Below are 21,182 nucleotides of genomic sequence, written 5' to 3'. Positions count from 1 at the left end.
GGGGTACAGAGAACACAAATCCCTCTATCAGTTGTGGCAGGAGACCTACTCTACAATCTCCATAATTTACACTGAACTTGACTGCCTAATATACAGTCTGGACAGAATGAGGTTCTAAATATAATCCCCACTGTATGTGAGTGCTCAGAAATTGTTGAAGAGAATCCTCCACAGGTGATTTTAGAGGTTGGTAGGATATTCAGAGACCATTAGCTCTTCTTGAGAGGTAATTGATGCTAGGAGAAACTAAGAGTTTTCCTATTTAAGTTTCATAAAAAGGCTAAGAATTTTCTTTTTATGAGTTTCTTTTGGGCACAAATCTTATCAGTTTTCTTTTTCATGTTTAATAAATGTAGTTCATAGACATTCTGGTTAATGTTTAGATAATAACACGATCTCAATTTGAGCTGGCAGGGAATGTAAAGGATGTTGGTGGTCTTTGTGAATGAGGAAATTGAGGCATGGAGAGGCTGACTGACTTGGCCAAGAACACACAACTGATTAATGGCAGGTCTGGTTTTTCAGACCAGCCCAGTATCTTCTTGTTCCTTCTCAAGCTGGAAGCTTGTACTACTAAGCTTTTTGTCACTGATGACAGAACATTCTGAGAAAGTGGAAGAAAGGACCTAAATTGGGAGTGGACTTCAGCTGATTTGCCTCCAGCAGTTCTATAACTCTAGGTGGATCTAAGTTGTGAGATGAATTGTTTATAAATATGAGTTATCCTGGGTTCTTCTGGAGCAGTTTCTTATGTGGCTTCATCATGAATCCAGCTGCAGTGGGTTCGAGTCCCTGTATTCCAGGCTTTTCATTTAATTGAAAAACAAGGAGTTGAAACTGAAAACAGATATCAACAACAAAAAAAGGTATACTATGCATTTACACATGAAGACTATGTTATATATAGTAATCTTCAGATACTAGAAGTGAATAAATATACAAGGGGCTCATATTAGAAGCAATGTTTATCTTTTAAAAACTTTACTTTCTAAATTAACAGAGTAAAATTGACTTTGTTTTTTGGCGTATACAGTACTATGACTTAACTTGTACAGATTTGTGTAACCACCACTATAATCAGGATACAGAATAGTTTCATTACCCTCCCCCACAAAAGTCCCTTTGTATCTTCCCCCCACACCAAACCCTGGCAACCACAGATCTGTTCTTTGTCACAATTGTTTCATCTTTTTGAGCATATTATACAACAGAGCTATACAGTATGTAACCTTTCCAGACTGGATTCTTTTACTCAGCTTAATGCCTTTAAGATTCATCCAAATAGTTGTGTGTATCAGTAGTTTGTTTCTATTTATTGTTGAGTACTGTACCATTGTAGGGATGTACCACCATTTGTTTATGCATTCACCTGTTGAAGGACAGGTGATTGGTTCCAGTTTTCGCAATTATGAATAGAACTGCTATAAACATTGTATACCGGTTTTTTTGTTGACCTCAGTTATGTCTTCTCAAGGGCAGATTTTGGCAAACTTTTTCTGTAAAGGGCCAGATAGTAAATACTTTGCAGGCCAACAGTCTGTTGCAACAACTCGGTTATTGTAGCAGAAAGCAGCCCAAAACAACACATAAACAAAGAAGACTGACAGGATTAGGGCCTGTTTCTAGATTTGGTCCCAAGGCTGTAGTTTGCTGAACTCTGCTCTGGGATAAATGCCTAGGACAAGATTGCTGGGCCATGTGGTAGGAGCGTTTTTAACTTTATAAGAAACTGGCAAACTTTTCCAGAGTGGTTATGTCATTCGGTATTCCTATCAACAGTGTGTAAAAATTGCAGTTGCAGCTCATCCTCCTAAGTGCTTGGTATAAGCAGTTCTATAAAGAGTTTTTTGTTTGTTTGTTTGTTTTGTAGACACCTGGAGATTTTTTATATAGACAAGGATGTCATCTGCAAAAAAGAGCCAGCCTTCTTTCTTCCTTTCTAATGTTTTCCTTTTATTTATTTTTCTTGCCTTATTACTCTGGTTAAGAAAGATTTCAGTATGATAGTGAATAGGAGTGGTGAGAGTAAACATTCCTTTCTGTTTGTAGTTGCTGAGACTTTTTGACGTGAATGGATGTTGAATTTTCACATTTGGCAATTGATATGATCATGTGTTTTTCTTCTTTATGCTGTTAGTGTGTTGGATTACACTAATTTATTTTTGTATATGGACCCAGTCTTGCATTTCTGGGACAAACTTGTCTATGCTGTATTATTCTTTTTTGTACATAACTGGATTTTTTTTTTTTTAACCAGTGTTTTGTTGTGGGTTTCCTCATCTATGTTTATGAGGGATATTGGTCTGTAGTTTTCTGTTTTTATATTTTATTCGGTTTTAATATGAGGGTAATATTGGCCTTATAAAATAAGTTGAGAAGTATTCCCTCTTCTTTTTTCTAGAGGACTTTGTGTAGAATTGGAGTTATTCTTTAAATGTTTGGTGAAATTTGCTAGTGAAACTATCTGCACCTGGAGACTAATTGTTCAAAAGGATTTTAATTACTGACTCAATTTCTTTAGTAGTTATAAGACTATTTTATCTTTTTCATTTTGAGTGAGTTTTGACAGTTGTTTATTAGGAATTGATCAGTTTCACCTACATCGAAAGAATCAGGTGCATACTGTTTTTTTTTTGTTATTGTTGTGGTCTCTTATTCTTTTAATGTCTGCGAGGTCTAACGTGATGTCTCCTTTTTCATTCCTTATATCGGTAATTTGTGTGTTTCTCTCTCTCTCTCTCTTTCTCTCTCTCTCGTCAACCTTGCTAGAGATTTATAAATTTTATTGATTTTCTTTTTCAATAGAAAAAGAACTGGCTTTTGGTTTTATTGATTTTTCTCTATTATTTTTATGTTTTAATTTCATTGATTTTCGATGTTATCTTTATTTTTGCTTCTGTTTGCCTTGCTTATTTTGTTCTTTCTAGTTTTATAAGGAAACTAAGATTATTTATTTGATATCTTCTTTTCTAATGTAGTATTTAACGATCTAAAAGTTCTTTGAAGTACTGCTTTGTTTGCATCCCATAAATTTTTATATGCTGCATTTTAATTATTTTCAATGAAAAATATTTTGTAATTTCTTTTGAGGCATCCTCTTTAAGTCATAGATTATTTAAAATTTTATTACTTCTATATGTTTAAAGATTTTCTTGTTATGTCTTTCCATTATTTATTTCTAATTTAATCCCATTGTCAGAGAATATACTTTGTAAGATTTCAGTTATTTTATATTGTTAAGATTTGTTTTATGATTCATGATATGGTCCATCTTCGCGAATGTTCCCTGTGCCCTTGAAACAAGTGTGTATTCTACTGTTGTGAGATGGAATATTCTATTAATGTCAGTTAGTTTTAGTTGGCTGTAGTGTTGTTTAGTTCTGCATTCTTGCTGATTTTTTTTTTTACTAGTTCCATTTATTACTAAGAGACTAGTATTGAAGTCTCCAACTGTACTTGTGGATTTGTCTATTTCTTTCAGTTTTTTCACATGTTTTGAATCTATTGTTAGGTAAATATGAATTTAGGATGCTATATTTTCTTGATAAATTGACCCATTCACTGTTATGTAATGTCCCTCTTTATCCTTTAGTGGTTGTCTTTCCTCCGAAATCTGTTTGGTCCAATAATAATATATCTACTCCAGCTTTCTTTGGATTCATATTTACGTGGTATATCTCTTTGATCTTTTACTTTTAACCCATTGATATAATCATATTTGAAGTGAGTTTTCTGTAGATAACCCATAACTGGGTTATTTTAAAAATTCAGTTTTGCCGATCTCTTTTTTTAGTGTGTTTAGACCATTCACATTTAATGTAATTATAGATATACTTTAAGCATATCATTTTATTGTTTGTTTTCTGTTTGTTCCCTCTGCTTTTTGTCCCTGTTTCTTCTTTCCTGCCCTTTTTGAGTTACTTGAACATTTCTGGTGGTCCATTTCAGTTTAACTATTGTTTTTGACTATGCGTCTATATATACGTTTTAGTGTTTCTTCTGTCAGATATATTGTGTGTTTCCTTCTTTAGTCTACTTGCCTTTTTATTTTCTTAAACATATCACTTTCTGAGCACAAGTTTTTAAGTTTAATTTAGTTTTTTTAAAGTGGTATTGCTTTCTGTGTTCTACTTAGGAAATCTTTACCTACCCTCAGTTTGCAAAGGTATTTTCTCATGTTTTCACCTAGAAGTTTCATAGTGGCTTTTATGTTTATGCCTACAGTCTATTTCAAGTCAATTTTTTTGTGTGTGTGTGGTTTGAGGTAGGAGTCAGAGTCTATTTTTTCTTTCAGTTGAATATTTAGTTATTCCAGCAACATTTGTTAAAATGATTTTCCATTTTCCATTGAAATACCATGGCATCTCTGTTGAGAATCAGTTGACTGTATGTGTATGGGCCTATTTCTGAACTTTATGTCTGTGCCATAGTTTATCTGACTATCCTTGTATCAATTTTGATCACTACTGAGCATTTCCACTCGTGGGCAATTTCCTTTTGTTTTTCTAGTTATGTTTTCTTTCTGACTGGATACTTCGCAAATTTTGTAAAGAATACTATGAACCTTTCTCTTTCCTGTTTGTGGTATGTTTGCACATTTGCTTGCAGTTTATCACATTGCTCATCTTAGCATGAATAGCTGTACCTAGACTATTTTTTGTTTTAATAAAGTGGAGCTGATTTCTCCATGACACTTTTCACATCTTAAATGAGTTTTGTTTGCCTTCCTCTCTGAACTGCAATTTGAAGACATTGAATATTGCTTTCATTTAAGTTTTCTGCGGCCTGAAGGTGCTTAGTAGATGAAAGGTAGGTTGGGATGGAGCTTGACTGAACCTGGGTGCAGCTGGTTTTGAATGACTTGAACTGTGCTTTCTCTTCTGAGATTTGGCTAAATGTCTTAGACCAGCGTTTACCACTCACAGTTAGGGCATCTTGTCCCATGGGTGGGGGCACACTCAGTATTGAACCATTTCCCCAGTTCACTTGGAGGTGCCAAAATAACAAGCTCTGGTAGTTTTCCTGGCCTCTACTGAGGGCTGGAGATACAGTGAAGGTTAACACTCACACCTGCCAATGCCATTTTGCTTGCCTTTTCTAGGCTATTACCTATTTCTGCATCTCGCTTCTCTCTAATTGATGGATGTTGGTGACATTTTCCCATATGTTAGCATACTGAAAAGAAAATTTCCTTTTGAAATTTTACCATTTCCTTTTTGAGAAATTTACAGGCACTACTTCTTTTAACCTATTTCCTTCCCTTTCCTTCCTTCCTTCTTCCCCAGCTTCTTCTTTTCCTTTCACTCTAGCCTCCTTCCCTCCCTTCCCTTGTCCCTCTTCCCCTCCTTCCTCCTTCCCTCCTTCCCTCCTTCCCTCCTTCCCTCCCTCTTTTTTTCTTTCCTTTTTGGGCCTTTAATTTGCATCATTTTGTTAGGTATTATGGCTCATCCTTCCTTTTTCTACCTTTGGGACTATTTATAATTTTACCTTTTGATTTCGCATCTCGTGTCCTGTCTTATTGACTTGAGTTTAAGTAGTGATTGCAGAAGTGGTACTTTAAAAATTGGAGTTGTATTACTAGTAGATAGAAGTAGCAGTGAAGAAAGCCAGTTTGGGATAAACTACAACCTGGGAAAACTAGTTTTTTAAAGGAAAATTGAATTTCTAGCACTCTGTTTTGTGAGCGAAGTAAGAAGGTGATTTAATATCCAAAAGAAGTAACTTGCTGAATTTAATGCTGTTACTGACCTAATAGTATAGGAATGAGCCAAAGAGATGTTAATGTCTTTCCTCCTTGGGAGACAAATTCAGAAAAAAATAATTTTCATTTTATTTCCAACAGTAGTTTGGAAAGTATCTAATACTCTGAGCCTTGGGAAAAGTTGAATGCCATCTTTTGCATTGCTGCTTGTTTTTACGGCATTTTCTAGATCTTTATTTCTAATTTAGCAGACGGTTTGCTATAACTAGACAAAAGAGTCCTCCATGGATAAGATTATACACAAATACAGCACATTTAGATGGCAGCTTGTGTTGGTGACATTTTGCTGTGAGCTTCTTAGAAGCTTCTCATTGCAGAAACCATTGGAGATCAGTAGCTCACAGAATCTGCAACGGAGGCAAAAGGCTACCAGAAAATGGGAAATTGGAGTTGGAATCAGAAACCACAAATAAAAGAAACCATTACAGTGTCTAAACAGTGTGACAGTGGTTGGCATCTGGGGCCAACAGTCCTGAGTGAGATTTTGCTATGTCAGTTACCTCCTGTCTTTTCTTCAGTTCTCTGCTCTTTTCATTTAATCTTTCTCTTTGGCTTATGGAGTCTGAACTGTCTTCCTATTTCAGGAAAAATCCACTTCCATTTTACTGTTCTTTGTTCTTTGTAAGCTGCTGTGTCCATTTTGCTTAGTGCCAGCTTGGCTGAGGGTAGCTCCAGCCTCGCCTCATTTCCTTCCTTTGGTGTCTTCCAGTTGTGTTGAAAGACTGCGGGCCCAGGCTTCCCGATTGTCCCTTTCCCTCTTTCTCTGGGTTGCCTTCTACCTTGATTCACCTCTCTCTTGGCTTCCATGACACATCATTGTGCTTCTCCCCACTTCCCACTCTGTCTGATTGCCTCATCCTGGCTCCCTAAATGTTGGTGATCCAAGAGAGGTGACACCTGTGCTCTGCGTCCTTCTGCCCCTGGGTGGTCCTGTCTGATCATACTCATCTCTGTAGATGGTGCCTAAATCCCTGTTTCCATTCCTGAGCTCAGTGAGACATGTCCAGCCACAGTTAACAGAATCTACTTGGTTGTCCAGTAGACATCTCAATATCACCGCGTGCAACATGGAACCCTCCTTCATTCAAGACAGTGCACCTCATGTTGAGGGTTTTGTTTAGCTCCTTTGTCTACCTAGTATTTCAGGCTTGAGAATGTGATGTGAGCCTTTGGTGTTTCTTTTCCTTTCCTCACTGGCCTACCTGCTCTCTCCATTGTTCCTGTCTCCGTATCACCTATTAACTCAGTTAAGCTTTTCCTTTGCATTTTCACCTGTTTTGGTACTGAGATCTGTTCTCTCTTCCTCACCTGCGCATTGCTAGAGCCTCCTAAGTAGTCTTTTTCCATCATCTCCTTTTTTAATCCTTTATACCAGCAGTCCCCAATCTTTTTGGCACCAGGGACTGGTGTTCTTATGAAAATCTAATGCCTGATGATCTGAGGTGGTGATGCTAGCGCTGGGGAGCGGCTGCAAATACAGACGAAGCTTCACTCTCTCGCCTGCTGCTCACCTCCTGCTGTGCAGCCCAGTTCCTGACAGGGCATGGACTGGTATCGGTCGATGGCCCAGGGGTTGGGGACCTGTACTTTATACTCTTCTGTCCAGATTGCCCACCTTGACTCACAGACATCTCCAGTTATCTCCCACTCACTCAGGAACCTTCAGTGCTGCATACTCTTTGACTCAGCATTTCCACTTCTACTACGCTTCTTATTGCAAATTTACAGACGTGTACACAAAGACTGACACACAACAGTGTTTCCTGTTATGTTTGTCACACAAAAGTGGGTAATAACCTTTGTGTGCATCACTAGAGTACTGCTTCGATAAATTAGAGTAGAGATATACAATGAGTAGAATGCCTTGTGGCTATTAATAATAATAAGGTGGGTATTTATTTACTGATGAGACAAACTCAAAGGTACATTGGAAAGTTGAAAAAAGACAAAGGAGCAAAATAGTATATACATTAATATATTTGTTTGTATTAAAAAACCAGGATGAGTTTATAGATGAGTTTATATATACTCTTGCATATTTATAAAATATTTATGGAATGTTACTTAACACTGTTTTGTACAAATTTACTTTTTAACCACGTGTATATATCACATGTTTCCTAAGGAAAACTTAGTTAATAAACAAATTAACAAAACCTTACAAGACCTTCTTATGGACTATAGAAACAAGTTTGGATTTTGGAACCAGCTTTCTATTTAAGCACCTTTGGATTTGGTGTCAGTGAGTGCTTCCATCCTCATTCTTCTTCCTTTTCTTTGCACTGTCTTTGTTAGCTAGCCTGAGCCTAGTGAAGAGAGGGACAGGCCTCTAACTCCTCGTCTGGTCTGGTGTGATGTGGGCACAGCCCTGATAGAATGGGCACTGGACTTAGTGCTGGACCAGTTCCTGAAGGATGCTGCTCTACCTGTTTTCACTTTAGTTACTGGATTGCAAATATGTAAGAAGTCCCATTGTGGGAAGCAGGGAGGGAAGGTTGCCAGGGTGGTCCAAGTGGCCAGGGTGATGGCAGCAGAATTTCATAAGTCAGGAGAGGGAGGGCCCGATAGTAGTCTTATGCCTTCTGATATAGAGGATTGAGGGATTTTAAGAACCAGCACAACCATTCTGCTCTCTCCCTTTTGAATATCTATTCAATGTCCTTCCTGTAGCCTCTGCTTGCTGACCTGAGTGTTTGCCTACGCTCATGTCTTTTCCACCTGGAACACCCTTTCCTAATCTTTGCCTTTCTAGATCCTGCCCACTCTTCAAGGCAGGCCGAGATCTTTATCTCTCCTTGTTCCAGACTGCAGGTCATCACTCTCTGCTCTCTGAAGCTCTGAGCTTCCACATTTATCTCTTCCTACATAAGCTTATTGTGTTTTTCCTCATCTTATCTCCCCTGCTAAATACTTAAGTGACATGCTGATAAGACCAGAGCCATTTGTCTTTTTTATCCTGTGCTACATGAGGGGATTTTCCAGGACTCAGGCCATGTTGAATGTTTGCTCCTGTTCCTCTGAGTATAGTAGTCCCTCTTATCCACTGAGCACTGAGTATAAATCTCTGTCACCAGGAAATGAGATTGTGGTATTTACATTTTTCAGATCAGATCAGCCCAGGAAGCTTAGCAAAGAATCAGAGACTGAAATTCTCTCAATTTGCATTGTAGATGGATGTTCATAAATGTTTTCATTTATGCGTTTTTCTAACTTGTTTACTATTTTCCATGAGAGTTTTTTATGTTTTTTCAGCCAATCTTTTTCCTCCTCCTTCTGCTTCTTTAAGAGTCATGAAACACTGAACATGTCAAGCCAGTTGTCTCACTTGAGATTCTGTTGACTGAGATTCTTTAAAATTTGGTCTTGCCTCAATATTTGTTTCTTGTATCTCTGTTACCTGTTTCTCTAAAAGTAGCAGTTAGACTTAGAGGTTTAAGAACATTTGCCTTGTTTGGCTTTAGACCCCCTTTCATGGCAAGGGTTAGACCACTGGCCTACAGGCCACCCCCTGCCTGTTTCTATAAATAAAGCTTTTTTGGGACAGGGTGATACCCATTCATATATGAATTGTCTCAGGCTGCTCTCACGATGCAAGTGTAGAGTAGCTGTGACAAGGACCATATGGCCCTCAAATTCTAAAATATTTACTATCTGGCACTTTTCAGAAAAATTTGCTGATTCCTGCGGGATTATACTACATTGTCACCCCAGTTCCCCCCACCCCATGAGCATGTTTCCTTGGTTTGTTCATCCATTGCGTTCATGTCATGACGTCATGCAAATGACACTAGCTGGAGGAGTGCAGACCTGTCCCTAGTGCTTCCCTCACCTGGCTGTCAGTGCAGAGGAGAACTCCATCACTGACCTTTGCAACGTTAGTGATGGGGAAGAGGAGGAGCTGATGAACAGCTGTTACTGTTGATGAAGGACCAGGCACTGAGCGAAGTGTTTTATGTGCTTAACCTCTCATAACTTACATGTGGAGAATGGTATTATCCTCATTTTAATGCGGAAACGGAGACACAGAGCAGATTAGTAACCTGTCCCAGGTCTCATAACTGGCAAGTGCCAAAGCCTGGAAATGAATCAAGGTGTGTCTGACTCGAGAGAGCAGTCTCTTACCTTCTGCGCTCTGCTGCTGCCTCGTGGAAACCGGACCGAACCTCGAGGTCCCACAGGCTTGTTTTCGTGCCTCCACCAACTCAATCTTTCTGGTGCATTTGAATTTGTACTGCCTACATTTGGCGTCCCTACTTCTTCCACCAAAAGAGTTAAAAATTCCTTCACAGCTTCTCTGTCTTGTCCTTCCTCTTAACTTTTGCATCTTAAATGACAGCATTCTTTAATAATACCCTTCTTTATTATCCCACTCTACCTTGGGAATCCTATCTATGGTTAGAGCTTGGAGAGCCAAGTCTACGCAGAAGACTCCAAATCTGAAACTTGCTTTTCTTTGTGGACTAAATCATGGTCCTAGTCTTTCCCCAAAGTTCCACTCCTTCTTTCTGATGACTTATTAAACTTCTCTCAGGTGTCCCCCTGAGATCTCAAACTCATTTTCTTCCCTGGGATCAGTTCTTTCCCTCAGAGTTTCTGTTCATGGCACCATTATTCTTTCCATCACTAAGATGCAGAAGGTAATGGTGATGTTTCTCTTTATTTTCTTCTCCCACCTCCCATCAACTGGTTTCTGCATCAACTTGTGTATTTGTCCCAGTGTTTCCCATTTCTGCCACTTCATCCTCAGGCTAGCTTTCACTATACCTTTTGCCTATACTAGTATAATGGCCTCTTTCTATTTTTAGTATTCCAGGCCAGGGAATGACAGATGACCTCATGGTACTCTCTCTTCTTGGCCAGACTGTGCCCCAGAAGTCTTCTGTACATGTCAGTGATAGCACACCAGTCCATCCCTTCTCTATTTATGCAGTTATGAAATAATTTCCTGGAAGTGCTGTATCACATGATCTGTTAGTGCTGTATCATTTATCTGTTAGAAGCTCAGTGGTTTTTCATTGACTAATAAATTAAAAACAAATATCGAGAGACGCATATAAAAGCTGCCTTTATGTGACCTCCGGTTTTTCTTGCTAGCCTCCTGTATTTTCTCCAACTTTTAAGCAATTGGGCAATTCAGTGGTCCTTTATTTCCCACCTCTGCTATTCCTTTTTCACAATTGCTATTTCTTCTGTTTCTTCTGTGTTTTCTCAGATTTTCAAGCTACTGTGAATTTTCTTCCTTTCAAGGCTCCACATCGTTGCAGACTTTCTCATGGAACTTGGCTCCTTACATGTGCCATGGTGACTGGAGACCTTGTCCTACTGTCAGTTCACTGCACTGCTAGTGCATTGGAGCAGGCATTCTCTGTGTGATGAATGTCGAAGATACCTAGAAAATGCTCAATACATTGAATGGAAGTATAGGGGAAAAATCATGGTTGGCCGTAAAATTTAACAGGCTTCTCATTCCGATCTTTCTAATGTACTGTTGATTAATGATGTCGAGTTCCATAAAACATGCCTTTGGTAATTTATTTTAGGTTACGATGTCATTTTCAGCCAAGGTTCCGGTGTGCTGGAATATAAAGAACTGAGTAGTTCCCGTGGCACGTTTCCTGTCTTGGCCATTTATTCAGTTCTGTGGTATTGAACTTGCCTCCTGGCCTTTCGAGGCGTTCATTTTCTCATCTGTAAAGCTCCTTTTCAGGTAGAGCGGCAGTATTCAGGGGTTACTTTTGCCCCCAGGGGATATTTGGCAATGTCTGGAGACATTTTTTGTAGTCACTACCGAGGGATGATGTTGAACTCCCTCACTGCACAAGACAACCCCCACAACAAAGAATTACCTGGTCCAAAATGTCAGTAGTGTTGAGGTTGGGAAACCCTAAGGTAGAGCATACTATGACTTGAGACCTTATTTAATTAATTGAATGAGTATTATAAAATTGATATTTTAATTATAGTTTAATAGGAGGCATTGTTTTTCCAAGAGGTGTTTTGAGATGCAAGATTGTTTTGATTTCCTTAGTGTTTAAGCATATGGGGATAATTAACATTATCATAGAGGCTGATAATGGTGCAATTTAAAATCATATGCACCTTCATCACACTGGATCAGTAAAGCTCCAGATTTCTATCTTATTAGTAGAATATTTGAAAGAGTCTGTAGGGAAGAAGTTAAAAAGAAATGGAAACCATGTATGTGTATGTGGGCTGAACGTGAGCTTTAAATAACTTGAGGAATTAAAATGAAACTTTTTTTTCCCTCTTAATCCCCTAAGTACAACATTTATGGATATTGCCTGAGGAAGTTCCTCTTGAGAGTGGAGCCTGGGCAGGAAGAAGCGGGGAATTTGCCATTACTTGGGACCAGCAGAGATACCCTATTAGCAGTAGCTTACAGTTAGGAGAGTTTGTCTTGTTTAAAAATACTAGAGCCAACCAAAGAAATAAAACTGATGTGGAGTACCATGACTGGTCCAGTATACAAAGGCGGGTCCTGCAATAGTGTAAGTACAGCACTTGTTCTTTTAGGAGGCTAAACACCCAGCTGTGCCCTTCGTTAGTTGCAGACACCAAGGCGGTGCTACCTTTTTTCATGGATGTGTTTGGAGCAAGTTGGGAAAACAAGATCATTTACTCTTACTTCTTCCCTGCCTCCACAGGTGAGCTTTGGAATGCTACCAGGAATAAGAAAAGCAAACGTAATTTAATATATGGAGAATCACAGTTTTGGAATGAACTCAGAACCACTCGCTCAACACTTAGTTTGAAATTGGCATAATTGCAGTGCTTGGAAACAATGTAAAGATAACCGAAATATATAAGAGGTGTGAAATTATTTACTTATTAATATATTAGTTGATTTGGCATTCTGATCTGTACTGCATTGCTATTAACTGATGATAATGAGAGAGAACTCAGACTCCATGATTTTGACAGAGTTCCTACGGCATAGGATGATGTGTAGCTGCAGGTGCCGGAAAACGACTGGGGCAACTTCGCTGAATGGGAGGTTTAATTTTCTCGTGTGAACCTAGAGAAAGGCAGTCCCTGTCAGGGACTCAGGCCATCTAGTTTTTGTTTCTCCACCCTTAGTAGTATGAGAATTTCATTGTCATGCTCATAGGATATTTGTTTCACTGCCTGGCATGGCATCTGGCATGCCTGGAAGAAAGAAGAGGAGAAAAGATCACAGTTCACTCAGCTCATATCTTATTGGCTGGTTCTGGTTCACGTGGTCACCTCTAGTTGCAAGGGAGTCTACGAATCAGGCAGCCTTACCCAGCCTAGTGCTGTCCTATCAGAACTGGAGATCTCAAGGCAAGGATTAAGGCAGAATGGATCTTGGGGAGGCACTGGGGAACGTCTGCCACTCGGTGCTCTTGCCCATCACCCGACAGACCTATGCAAGGATTATGAACGCATTCCTTTGTTGGCCTAGTAGAAATAGATCAGTAAAGATAAATGTTCCCTATATTTCTTGCTGCTTTTCCCTTTCACTGGCTAGGTTGAAAGTAATTGTCCTGTATCATGATTCCTTTTTGTTGCCAGAGAGAGGTTAAAACTGTTTTTTTTTTTTTGCTATGTGCAGTACCATTGTACAGATGGTCCCCGAGTTACAAAGGTTTGACTTACAATTTTTTGACTTTACTATGGTGCAAAAGCATTCAGTAGAAACTGTACTTTAAATTTTGAATTTTGACCTTTTTCCTGGCTTGAGTTATGTGGCAGGATACTGTCTCGTGATGCTGGACAGCGACAGCAAGCCACAGCTCCTAGTCAGCCATGAGATCAAGAGGGTAAACAACTGATACTCTACAGTGTATCCATTATGTTAGATGATTTTGCCTGACTGTGGGTTAATGTAGTGTTCTGAGCATGATTAAGGTAGGTTAGGTTAAGCTATGATGTTTGGTAGGTTGAATGTGTTAGATGTATTTTCAACTTAACGATATTTTCAACTTACGATGGATTTATTGGGACGTAACCCCATTGTAAGTCAAAGAGCATCTGTATAGTTGAGTTCCCTGCCAGAACTAAAATCTTCACTTCCCACTTTGGGGCAGCAGTCTACCTAAAAGGCTTTTGAATGTTGCTCCAGTGAGAGGGGCTGCGGAATAGGGGCACTTTGTGATTTAGAGAGAGAAGCCTGAGCCGCTTTCTGTTTTTGTGTTGGTTAAGTGCATCAGGTGAGATGTTCTCTGAGGGCAAGGTGACCTGGTTGTCCAGGTTACCTGTATTTCTGGAATTTTCTACTCATGGGTAGGTGACAGTTCTGTGGATACTGGTAACTAGCAGTGGTTACACAGACGTTGGCTTAAGTGCTGTGTGCTATGTCTTGTCTGTACGGTGTGTGCATATATGCCTGCCCACACTTTTTCACACTCTATTGTTCTTTTTTAAATTTTTATTTTTCAATTAGAGTTGACATTCAGTATTATATTAGTTCAGGTGTACAGAATAGTGGTTAGACATTTATATAATTTACGAAGTGATCCCCCTGATTAGTCTAGTATGCACCTGGCACTATACATAGTTATTAATCTATTATTCTTTATTGTTTGATCTGAATACCAAAGGTTTATAAGCAGTGCAACAAGAAGTCAACAAGCTGTGTTTATTATTGACCTTTCTCAACTGCCTGTGAAAGTCAGAACCTCAGTACCCACCTTGATTTATCTCTAGCCAACCCTGGTCAAAGATCTGGCAAACCTCTTTTGGATCTCTTTTTTTCCTTTTTATTGGATGTCCTTCTCTATACATTGAAGAGGCTCTGGGCTGCCTTTAATCCATTCCTTTCAGGCTTCTATTTTGTACTTGGTTGCTGATTTTCTTTTTTAAACCAATTTTTCTTTTCCTCAAGTGTTTGACACTTAGCTGAGTGAAGCTGTCAAAATGTTTTACTTCTATCATTAGCATAGTCTGTCTTAGCTCAGTATTGTGTGTGTTTGTGGTGGTTTTTTGTTTAATCTGCTGAGCACAGATTAACAGTCAGAACCCCTCCTCTTCCCCTCACACATCTCCCATACAGAACACAGATATGAAAAAATTAGCTTCAAAAAGCATTCTAGACATTTCACATCACTGAAGAGGACAGGCTGCCTGCTTCACAGACTAGAGGTAGGGTGTCTTCCGACAGAAGGTTGCCATGGCAACTGTGTGAAAACTAACTAAACCTGCACGCAGAGGGGAGGGGGCCTGGCTGTCAGACACTTGTTCAGTCCTTCAGAAATGTCTTATTTCTTCCTGCGCCCTTGGGATTGGCATTTGATTCTCCAAGAGCACAATGGAAGTATCTCAGTGGTGAGATGGCTTTGTTGGTTGTTATCTAGGTTATTGTTTGTGCCTTTCTTTCACATTCCAGTATCAAGTGTTTTCCCTCTCTTCCTGCACCTCTTATTCTCTGCATGTTGCTACACTGGAGATGAGGAACTTAATAAAGAAAATTCAGATAAATAAGATCTCACTGATTTTAAAATGAGAGAATAAAAGGAGTATTATTTGGAGGATTTTTTTTTTTCCTTTTTGGAAAAGGGCTACTACTTTGAAACAGGTTGTATGGCAGGGGTATTTGGAGGGGTATTTGGATGATACTTCCCATTTCTTAGGTACCTACTTACTATGTCCTAGAAACTTACCATGTTTTATCTCACTTGATAGCAATTTCCAAAGATCAGTAATTATTATTCTTATTTTACAGATGAGAAAAATGAAGATCAAGGAGGTTAGGTAACTTGCCTAAGATCACACAGCTATTAAGTGAGAGAAGATAAACCCACAGTGTTAGTCAGGTACCTTGAACAGTCCTGACATGTAGCAGGCACATAGTATGTATGTTGCATGAACAAATTCACTTGCTACTGATGAAGACTTCAGGGGACCTTGAATACTGAAGTGTAACTCAACATGTCCTCTCATTAGAAAACTAGATCATAGGTGTTTATATAAAGCTGTTTTCATTAGTTTATATATCCATCTGAAATGCCTGGTTGACATTGATCAATTGTTTATCAAACCCTTTCTTCACAAACAGCCAACGTCCACTTTGAGTCATCTCCCTTGGAATCAAAAATTCTGAACTGGTGTTCTCTTTATTAATGACGCTGTACTCTGGTGTGAAATCCATGAAAATAACTCATACTATTTTTATTATAAATGAAATTTAATTGGAGAACTCGATAAAGTGATATTGAAGTTTATTTAGAAAAGTAAATATGCAAAAATACCCCAGAGTTTGGACAGAGATTGATGAAGAAGGACCAGCATAATCAGAATTACGATGAAGTTTAAATCAAAGACATTAAAAAGAAACAGAATGGTGCAAGGCCTGATCTGTGAAAGAAAACAGAAAGGCCAAAAGCAGGCCCCCTCCCACTGTCTTTATGAAAACTGAGCATATGATGAGGCATAGCTTATAACCTATGGAAAATTTTGTTATAACATCGATATGTGCTTGTACATCAAAATTACAATACATATGAAAGTTCAAAGTAAAAGTCACATTTTTTTCTACCTGTAATCTCACTCCCAAGAAGAAACTATTATTAATATATGTTTTCAGGGTTATTACAGATATACCTATGTATATACACATATTTTGGGAGAGTAAGAATGCTGGTGCTGATGTAAGACAGCCTGGTTTCAAATCCTGGATGTGTGACCTTGGATGCGTTATTTAACCTCTGTGTGCCTCAGTTTTTCTCATCTTTAAAGTAATGGTAATAATAGTAGTGACAGGGTTGTTGGGATCAAATGAGGTAATTTAACACACCAACAGTTAGGTAACAACTGGCACAAATCATGAACATTCAATAAAAGTTAACTTTTAAAAATGTAAGGTCATACTAATCATATTTTGCAATTAACTGATCATTTAACAATCTATTGTAGGCATCCACTGTGTGTATATACTCACGCATATATGTTTCATGCCTTTTAATGGCTTCATATTGTTTCATTGTATCAGTTTATCAAAATTCCTGTTGATAGTGTGTCTTGGGGGTCCTCAAGATCACCCTCAGGCTTGATGCTTTGCTAGAAGGACTCATAAGATTCAGAAAAGCAGTTACACTGGTAGTTTAAGCAAAAGGATTCAAATTAGAATCAGCAAAGGAAAAAGGCCCTTAGTGCCTGGAGTGAAGTCAAGAGAAATCAGGCATGAGCTTGATGTTCCTCCCAGTGGAGACACATGGATGTGCCTCTCCCAGCAATGTGTGACAACATCTGCAAATTGTTGTCAAGCAGGGGAGCTCACCAACTCTTGATGGCCAGCATATTTGTTCAGGGGTGTCATTATGTAGGTATAGTACCTGTGTGATTGGCCTCAGCTAATCACTCTCCAGCCCTTCAGAGCAAAAACAGGTGTCAGCCATATGTCATTGTTAACATAAACTATCTGATGAAACCTGTACTGCATGGCTACAGGCCTCAGACATACACAAACACTCTTATCGGGCAGAATATTCCAAAGGCCAGAGCTTGTCTTCCTAGGGCTAACCAAGAGCCAGTCCAAGAGCCAGTCCTGAAGACTGGTTTTTCTTGGGAATATGCAGGGTTTGATCAATCCAGGTATGCTGAGTTAACCCTATCCAAACAGGTTGGCATTTAAGTATATTCTAGTATGTTGCCAGTATTGTGTGTAAACAATATTTCGAGAAGTAGCTGTATAAACATTACCTTGTGAACTTCTGTGAGAGTTTTTGTAGTATGATAAAATTTAAATCATTGAATGAGAGAGCCTGTAGAATTAAACTTTTGACAGTTTTTGTAATATTGTCCCCAAGAAGGTCGCTCTCATACTCTCATTAAGAAAATCAGTGTTGACGTTTCTCCATATCTTCTCCAGTGTTATGTTATAAACCGTTGCAATCTTTTCTATTCTGATAGTGATAATATGAATTTAATTTGCAATTCATTATAATTAGAATACTTTTTTTATATGTATACTGCCCATTTCTATTTCTTTTTTGAGTTGAAGAAGTGGCATTTCAAATTTGAAGGATAGAAGGGCTTAATAAATAGGGTTGAGGCAGTTGGTTAAATTTCTTTGAAAAAATAGGTTTATATTTCTTGCCACGTATACGAAAATATATTTCAGATGAGTTACTTTTTCTATAAAGGACTAGGCTTTGTGGACAATATTGTTTCTGTAGCGTATCCTTTTTTGCCCTCTCAAACAGATCATGGGCCATAAAAAATAAGTAGCAGGCCAGAGTTTGCTGATCCCTTATTTAAATAATTTAATGTAAAAATCAGTATCCTGGTTCTTATGTGGTTTTTATCTGATCCTTAGTATGAAAATGTTTTTGTATTAAATAAAACTCAATTATATAGTTACTACTTGCCATAGTTTAGTGTTCTATTATACTCCAGTTTAGGCTTATAACAAATAAAGGAAGTCAGCCCAAGAGAAAATGGTAGCAAAGAGAAAGCCTGATAATTAAACAATTTTTTCATGAGGATTTAACTATTTAGTTCCAAACACCAAACATTCATAAATACAATGCAAAAAGAAAATGAAGAAGTAGATATTTGTAAAATACATCTGTAAGAGATGAAATAAAAAAAATAACAATCTTAAAGACATACATTTTTCAAAGAAGAAATGTCCTATTTTATTAGAGAAACAGGCAGAAGGCATAACCAGACAATTTCAAAGGAAGAAATACAGTTACTAGTAAGTATAAGATATAGAATACAGTGTTACTAGAAATAAAAGAAAATGCAGATATGAACAATAAGTTGTCATTTCTGGCTGAATTGGCAATAATTGAAAAGAATGATGTTATTTCATGTTGGCAAGAATGATGTGAAATGGGTACTCTAATATGCTGCTGTTGAGCATGTACATAAAAAGTTTTTCCAGAGGGAAGTTTGCAAGCATGTCTCAAGAGCTTTAATCATGTGCTCAGGTCCTTAGATCTGAAAATAACTGCAGGAATGCTGAAAGATTTACACAGCATAGTGTCTGTCTTAGTCAGCTTGGGCTATTGTACCAAAATACCATAGACTAGGTGGCTTATCAACAACAGAAATTTATTTCTCACAGTTCTGGAAGCTGGAAGTCTGAGATCAGAGTGCTGGCATGGTTGGGTTCTGGTGAGGGGCCTCTTCCTGGTTGTGGACAGCTGGCTTCACATAACAGAGTACAGAGAGAGACTGAGCAAGCTCTGGTGTTTCTTCCTGCAAGGCCACTAATTCCATTCATGAGGGCTCTACCGTCATGACTTAATTACCTTCCAAATGCCCCTTCTTCTAATAATCTCACATTGTGGGTTAGGATTTCAACATATGAATATTGGTAGACACAAACATTCAGTCCTGTTAACAGTGTCTATTTCAACATTATCGATAATAACAAAACATTTATAAACAACCCAACAGAGACAGTAGAAGAATACTTGACTTACCCATGAGGAGGAATACTCAACCTACCTTAAAATCCATGTTTCTGAAGAATGTTTTATTACTAGGTGTGGTAGGCAAAATAATGGCCCTCCAAAGATGTCTGTGTCCATATTCCGGAGTCTGTGACTATGTTAATTTACATGGTGAAAGGGACTTGGCAGAATTAGATGTGATTAAGAATATTGAAATGGAAGATTATCCAGGATTTTTTGGATGGGTCTAATGGACTCAATCCCTTCTAAGAGAGAGGCAGGAAGGTCCGGGTCAGAGAAAGTGATTCACTGACAGGAACAGAGGTCATAGCATTGTGGGGCCGAGAGCAGCAATTAGAAGCTAGAAAAATCAAGGAAACAAATTCTAGAGTCTCCAGATGAAATGTAGCTCTGCCTACGCCTTGATTTTTGTTTGCTCAGTGAGACTGATCCTGAACTTTTGACTTCTAGAATTATAAAATAATAATTGTGTTATTTTAAGCCACTAAATTTGCGGTAATTTGTTACAGCAGCGATAGGAAACCAATAGGCCAGGGAAAAACTCAGATACTATAAATAGGTCAGGGAGACAGGCTGTTATCACAGAACGATGATTGGTGGGGTGAGGTGCCCCCTGCAACAGACTCTCTGACAAACTGTTGACCCTGTCTGCCGAAAGTATAAATTTGCTTCATTAGAAAAGCTTAGGCTCAATTTTGTCCTGTGCCATAGTCTCTTTTGTATCACTGTTTAGGAATGACATATGAAATGATTTTTTAGTAGACAGTATGGAATTGGGATTAGGGACAGTTTCTCTTTTTTTGGGTATACTCTTATTTAGTCTATTTTTGGCAATGAATGTATATTGAATTTTTAAAAAATGTATTTCTTAAAAAAAGAGAGTAACTTCTATGTACATTTGATGCTTTTATATATGTAACTCTACTACCTGATCATAGTTTTCAGCAATGAGCATTTCTTCAGTGTTAGTAGAACATAGGTATATATTTCAAGATCTGCCTTTGGGTGCTGGCACCAAATTTTGCAGGTGGTGGATAGAGGTGCCTGAGAGTTCTTATTTCTGAGCATTCCTGGAAATAATATAGACCAGGGATGGTGTACCCTTCTTTATTCAGTGATTTCCTTACTTTAATTAATGTCTCGATGTTGATTGAGAAACTGTAGTTGTGGAGTGAAATGTTCTATGTGCTCAGTAGCAAGAGCAAGGAGTCATATTACTGTCAGTTGTCTTTTTGGTCTTGGATGATTTTCTCTTTTTTTGGTTACATTATGCTGTACATTAGATCTCCAGGACTTATTTACTAGTTGCAGGTTTGTACCCTTAAAAAACATATCCTCAAGTCCCTGGTAATGCTATTTTACTCTGTTTTTAGGAGTTTGGCTTTTTTAGATTCCATATATTAGTGCTATCATACAGTATTTGTCTTTCTCTGTCTGACTTAACATAATGCCCTCATTGAGGTCCATTCATGTTGTCACAAACGTCAGGATTTTCTTCTCATGACTGAATAGTATTCCATTGTATGTATGTGCCACATCTTCTTTATCCATTAATCCATTGATGGACACTTAGGTCGTTTCTATATCTTGGCTATTGTGAATAATGCTGCAATGAACATGGGAGTGCAGGTATCCTTTTGATGTTTTGTTTTCATTTCTTTGGGTATATACCTAGAAGTGGGATTGCTAGATCATATGGTAATTCTATTTTTAATTTTTTGAGACACCTCCATAATGTTTTCCATGGTGACTGAACAATTTCCATTTCCACCAGTAGTGTACTAGGGTTCCATTTTCTCCACAACCTTGACAACTATTACCTCTTGACTTCTTGATGACATTCATTTTAACAGATGTGAGGTGCTGTCTCATTGTGGTCTTATTTGCATTTCCTTGATGAATATTGATGTGGTGCATCTTTTCATGTACCAGAAGCCATTTGGATGACTTCTTTGGAAAACTACCTATATTATTTCTCTGTGTATTATTTTAAATCGAATCGTTTGCTTTTTTGTTAT

At 38.2% G+C, this 21,182-nt stretch overlaps 1 protein-coding gene across 2 annotated transcripts in view; it reads left to right on the top strand.

Annotated features, from left to right (window-relative positions):
• The window catches only part of TMEM163 (transmembrane protein 163), a 201,783-nt gene that overhangs the window by 59,665 nt on the left and 120,936 nt on the right, over positions 1-21,182 (top strand). The gene's annotated exons all lie outside the window — the stretch shown is intronic.

This window comes from Pteropus medius, unplaced genomic scaffold (assembly GCF_902729225.1).
Source record: "Pteropus medius unplaced genomic scaffold, Ma_sr-lr_union100, whole genome shotgun sequence".
Taxonomy (NCBI): domain Eukaryota; kingdom Metazoa; phylum Chordata; class Mammalia; order Chiroptera; family Pteropodidae; genus Pteropus; species Pteropus medius.
The sequence above is the reverse complement of the archived record's forward strand: the minus strand, read 5'-3'. Positions and strand labels throughout refer to the sequence as shown.